Source organism: Photinus pyralis, unplaced genomic scaffold (genome assembly GCF_008802855.1).
Source record: "Photinus pyralis isolate 1611_PpyrPB1 unplaced genomic scaffold, Ppyr1.3 Ppyr1.4_LG1, whole genome shotgun sequence".
NCBI lineage: Eukaryota > Metazoa > Arthropoda > Insecta > Coleoptera > Lampyridae > Photinus > Photinus pyralis.
Genome location: NW_022170249.1, coordinates 13,523,316 through 13,529,315, shown reverse-complemented (window position 1 = coordinate 13,529,315; position 6,000 = coordinate 13,523,316). Strand labels below are relative to the sequence as shown.

Here is a 6,000-nt window from a genome sequence, read left to right as displayed (position 1 = left end):
TACAGAGTATGCAATAGGGGTTATGTTTATGGCGTACAATACAACAATTTCGAGATGCCTAATCGCGCACTTCGAGCTCCCGGCATTTATCTATAAAGAAGTAGGTGAGTGATTTTAATTAAAAATTTCAATTACTTTATAACGATCGTATAGAAAAGAACGCATAGTTAATAACCACACATGTGTGTACATTACATCTTAGCCCTTGCATAGGGTTAATTACGTCCGCAATTTAGAACGGAAAGAACTAATAATCGCTCTCCTCGTTTCATTACTGTCATCTTTAATGCCTGTATAAGCATCTTTCGCTTTGTTTCTCTGAAGAAAATGTGGAAGGATTACAAAGTATGTGCTTTGCATCTAACGAAAGGGTTCGAGAACAAGTTGATGCGCTTAAAAAACATTAAGTTGCCGTAATTAAAAAAGTATTAGAGGTACATATAGAGGGTAAAATTCGTTGTTAATAACTTTCGTCGAAACTTTTTCTTTGTAACGGCGCGCTCTATTAAAATGAGCAAATTTGTAGTCTAAAAATTCGATAACGAGCGCTAATAATTAACGAACAATCACGTTTATGCGTGTCGGCGGTTAAGCGTTAGAAATTGTCATGTGAGATTTTAAGATTGATATTTACTATCTACGTTATGGAGGAATATTAAAGTGCAATCGCATGATGTATTTCAATTTTACATAAAAGAAGAACAATACATATTTCATTTTGCGGACATGTTGAGAACTCATGCAACTTTTAAACCTATTTGAAAATTAAATATAACGCAATAAACTCAAACCGAAGGGGTCGGTATAGTACATGTAGCGGGAAATTGTGTGTTGTGAACTTTAATTACTCGTATTATTAAGTAAAGTGCAATGCTAGGTATTTTCATGTCTCTAGAACGTTCAGTCCTTCAAATCGATTACTGGTTGTGTCTAGAGTAGAAAGACGACACCACCTCCCACCACTTAATGTGGTATGGGTTTGTGTGTTTTTTTTAAATTTTTGAACTGTTGTAAATGTGTAGTATCTTATTTTTATCTAAAAATTTTAAATCCGCCATCGCTTACAGCCCTCATGCATGGGTGGTGAATCATCCCAAATAAACAATTTATATTAAAAACATACATGAACTAGTTGGCTTACGTATATTCTAGGCTGTAGAGGTTTGATCATGAAATAATACTGAAATGGGTAACATTTAAACCTTATACCATTTCTGCCATCTGAGTATCCAGATCATCACACCCGACCAACCTTTCGTGGTATCAACTGCTACTAGTCGTACAATTGCAGACACAAAACCACAAGTACTTCCAGAAGTTCGTCTTTATTCTAAAGCATTACCTAGAACAAAGAAGGAGGAAAGAAACCATAGAAACCCCGGAATTTTGATAAACACCCCGGAAAAGTAAGCCAATGAAGCAGAACTTATTCTAAGGAAAGAAACGAGGAACCAGTAAAACCTACCCGAAAGGTTTTAAGTCAAAGACTTGGATTTTGAAAATAACAAGACATAGTATGGTCATCATACTAATTATGAAAAAGATAACTTCTGAACCTTTCGTAGTAGACCATATTCTATGTCACGTACAAAAGAAAAATGGATGTGCTGCCAAAGATCTAAAAAATGGTTCCATTGCGAATATTAGAGGAGCTTGCACATAAGATATAAATATACCTACATATAAAAATAAACCGAGAAAAAAGTGCTTTATATTTAATAATTTAAAAGGCTTCAGTAATAAGGAAATAAAACTGGTACTATTGCTACTTTAATTATTGTTATATATGTTGATAATTCAAACAGAACTCCCAGTATATTTTTACCTATTTTTCTTTCTTGTTATATTTTTGTACGTATTGAGAGCAACATGTTAATTGTAATTCTTTGGTTTGTAGTTTTAGTTAGTTTTCATAAGTTAGTGTTCGTTTTTTACATATTTTCGTCAAAGATATAATAACTTACGTTCTTTGAAGCCCTGTAGTATGAAGGGCAGTAGGAGCACAATTCTGCGCATACACTAGCCAAAATGGCTTAAAAAACTCTACAAAAAAAGTTCATTACAATTGTTTTGTGAGTTCCTTTTTCTTGAGAAGTTTTGAATTGAAAAGTTATACTATTTATTTTGTTTTTCTAAATTTGCATTTTTCTCTTAAAATAAGCATCAGAGTGAAAAATTACAAAAAGATGTGTCTTGATGAGATCTACAAAAAAAGGCTTGTACACTTTTTGCGTCGGGTTCAAAATAATGGCGCTAGAAGGGCATTTTCAAGCAGTCGAAACACCAATTTATAGAAAAACCTTCTTTTGCGGTTTTCTGCCGTTTTTAAAAAAACAAAGAATGTGCGGTTAACATGTTTATTTAAAAAGTTTTGGGTAGATTTAAAACTGTTTCTCCATTACGAAGCAGCCAATATTTACTTGTTGAAAGGCCCTCGTAAATTTTGAAAAGATACCTCCATCTATTGTCGGAATTTTTACCACGCCATTTTAGCGCGATTTTTGGTTGTCGACTGTCGACCTTCATCTTCCTTCTGGTCTGTCGATAACCGTATGAGGATACACTTCATTAAAAACCAACAGCTGAGGTGTTAGTTGACTTTTAATTGCCATCATCTATATTTTATTTATCTCTGACAATTGGATTCATTAAATTATGGATTCTGGAATAATTAGTGAACGGTTCGCCTTTAACTCTTTAGAGAGGATATAATTACGGTTCTTTTCCTTATTGTAAGTACCGCCATTTGCATTTCATTTTCTTAAAATGTAAGTTTTCTTTAGGATCGGCTGTTATCTGGTATATGACAATTATTCCATCGACAATAAAATTGCTGCTCCATGTACAATTAGAGATATGTACATTTTAGGGTATCAACGAAGAGGGATACCTTTGATTTCTTTTAGGGTTCAAGTTCCGGCTCGACCTTTTGGTTTTTAATTTTAGTCTTAATTGTAAGTCAACGGGTCATGAACGAGATTTGATATGAAGGATCGATCCTTAACAAGGAGACACCTTCCGTAACTCTTTATCGCATTATTTAATAACTATTTTGCCCCTTCTGGGTTAAATGCTATCACATTCAAGTAATTTGTTAACAATAGTACCTATTTAATATCTTTGCCAGCTCGGTTAAGTTATGATTGAGTTTGAAACGTGAATGTTGTTGGTGCGGGAGACGTTGGCCGATTAAGTACCGTACCTGTTATAGAAGAGTAGAGCAAGGCCCTTCAGGCATTAGTATTGTATACCGAGTTCTATAGCTTGGGAGGTTTTCTTTCAATTATTTGCAGGTTTTGGATGCGAGAACTGAGCTCACTTCTTGGCGTCGACGTATAATTGATGCAAGATGCCTTATATGTTTTACTTGTACTTGGCTGTATACGTGCAAATTTTTGTACGGAATGTCAATTTATTAAATTTGTTTTAAGATCGAGTAATCAATTTAGTCGGTCATTCTTGATTGGGGGTTTGTTAAACTATAAATAAATATAAATATAAATCAATATTTTAAAAAAAATTCCCTCTTGCATACCCCATCGCTTTACACACTGTATAGTGAACTTAATAAGATTTGTGAGTAACGTAACTTATAATTTTGAGCATTTAGGAGGATTTTGTATTTTGTGTAATACACGATCCTATTGTGGAGACAATTATTATTTTGATATTGATCTTTAAGAATAAACCAATATTTCAGGTGGTATCTAAATTGATTTTTACTGTTATTACTACCCTCGCATCTTTTCAATTTCATACGGGGAGAGTTAAGTTAGAAACTGAGTGGCGCTCAACCATTGGTAAGTGCAACGAAGGAGGAAGATCAAATGCCCAGAACGAACTACCGCTGTGGCAGATCTCAACCTTGTATTTCCTTTGCTAGTTGGCCATTTATGCGGTGGGTTTGAGAAAACGCAGCACCAACTCTCTCAATCGTTATACAACCCTTAAAAAGTTAAAATGATACACGAACACACAGCGACTGGCTCATGATGATATCTTGGGGAGGAAAAATGTAGGTACAGTGATTAGGTATCGTATTCTGGGGGGTGTTGGAAGGTACAGGGCCCTCCATGTAGATGGGGGGTCCGGGGGGTCACCAAAAACCAAAAATCACTGTTTTATACATTTGTCAGTAAGTTTACCACACTTACATACCAAGTTTTGGTTTTAGATCTTAGATGTTCCTTAACACTTTCACACACTTTCTCCATGAGTTGACAACACTGTAAATTTTACAAGCAAAACCCTCTCAACCGAAGAAGGTGCAGCGAATTGCATATTCTTGAACAGTCGCAGGCGACGTCGCAGGACAATTTTATTCAACCTCGGACGGTGTTCTATGAACACTATAATATTGATCTTAGAAGGAGGGGGGATCTCCATTTCCCCTTCCCGTGGAGCCGCGTCAGTTAATAAAGGGGTTAGCAAATCTAGCAAATGAAGATAAGTGGTCGAATTGACAACCTTTGTCTTGCAAGATGTGGACGGTTGCCAGGGAGAGAGACAAAAAACAGCAACCGTAAAGAAAAAAACATTTTAAATTTGGTCTTTAGAAAATATATTTGAATAATAAAATAAGTTCAACCGACGCCAACGTGCGGCCGGTGCAGTTTACTTTCTCTGAAAAAAACGGTCAAAGTTTGGGAAAAATGTTATAACAGCGAAATCGTTAAAGTTAAGGGTATAATACATATGTTGCATAACAGTAACTTTCCAATTCTTCAACAGAGTATGGGATGTTCCATTTAAAAAACAAAACATGCGCCACTGGTGACCACAAATATTTTAGTAACATGTCGACGGTTATTGGCTTTTATGGCAAAGGAATTATGATCCGAAAGGTCTACACCCTGTATATTACGCCTTGTATACAAGTTGATATCGCAGTTTTCTGTAAATGTTGTTGCACAAACTGTGGGAATTTGCGCACAAATTCAGCAGTTCTTGTTATGAAAGAACTAAGAACAGTACCTCATGCATAGTATTGCTTTGGCACATGGAGTACTTTCTGTTACGGATCCACATTTACCATAGCACGGATGTCACTGGCTACATGAAAATACAAGAATTACATCCATAGTCGCATACTGACGAAGACCTTCTATGAGAATAACTACAGCTGAGTATAGGTAAAACGAGATTTAGCCTACTGAAGTATAGGAATAGACTAAATGTTAAATGTTGAAATTTGAATTTGTGTACCTATACAAAAAAGCAGATGTTAGTACCTTAGGTGAACGTCTTAAAGTTCCTATATCTAAGAGGGTGAATTAATTCTTGACGTGTGACAGACCGGAAATTTGTGCAACAAACTGTAACAACGCACGGGCCTGGGCACGAGTCGCATAAAATATTAATTGACCCTCTTCGTAAAGACGATTATCATTATAACAGAACCTTAACAAAAACTTACTTCTAACAGCTTAGCAGAAATTAACCAGAGTTATTTAAGATTATGACACAACAGGTGGAAGACGTTTAATAATTTTACAACTGCAATTAATACCCCCTTAAAACTTTTCTTAATTTGTAACTGTCACTAGTTCTTTCTATTCCTCGGCGGAAATGAAGATAGAGGTATTTCAGCAACCATTTACGAATGCAATTTATCCCTTACAGGGCACGAGGCAATCTAAGTGAGCGCACTGAAGGAGAACGTCTTAACGGTCGAGGTGCGTTACCATAAGGCTGAAGACTATAAAGCACCCCCGACCATACCTAAGATAAAAACATACGTTAAAAAGTGGGGATAATTTCAAATTAACGAACTTTTTGAAAACTAAAGAAGGTTTTCTTACATTCGAGCTCAAACTCAAAAAGACTGTGGTGTTTAGTGCAAAGGAATAGTGTGCAATAAATTCTGTGATCTAGTGATTTAGTGGTAAGTTTTCGTCGCTTGTACGCTCACCTGGTTTTATAAACGAGCTTTATTTGCTGATGTCCGTAAAAAAAAAAGTGTAATTTGCGTTAAAAGGGAGAATTAATTATTCTTATCTA

General features: G+C 35.5%; 1 protein-coding gene across 2 annotated transcripts in view; it reads left to right on the top strand.

The window, feature by feature from the left end:
• Nucleotides 1–5,836: 5,836 nt before the first annotated feature.
• Nucleotides 5,837–6,000, top strand: part of LOC116174645 (homeobox protein prospero) — an 83,343-nt gene continuing 83,179 nt past the window's right edge. The window contains exon 1 of one of the 2 annotated variants that reach the window (XM_031492608.1): nucleotides 5,837–5,884. The gene's annotated coding sequence lies outside the window, so the exon portion shown is untranslated. The remainder of the gene's footprint in view (nucleotides 5,885–6,000) is intronic. The other variant, XM_031492614.1, reaches the window with a different exon arrangement.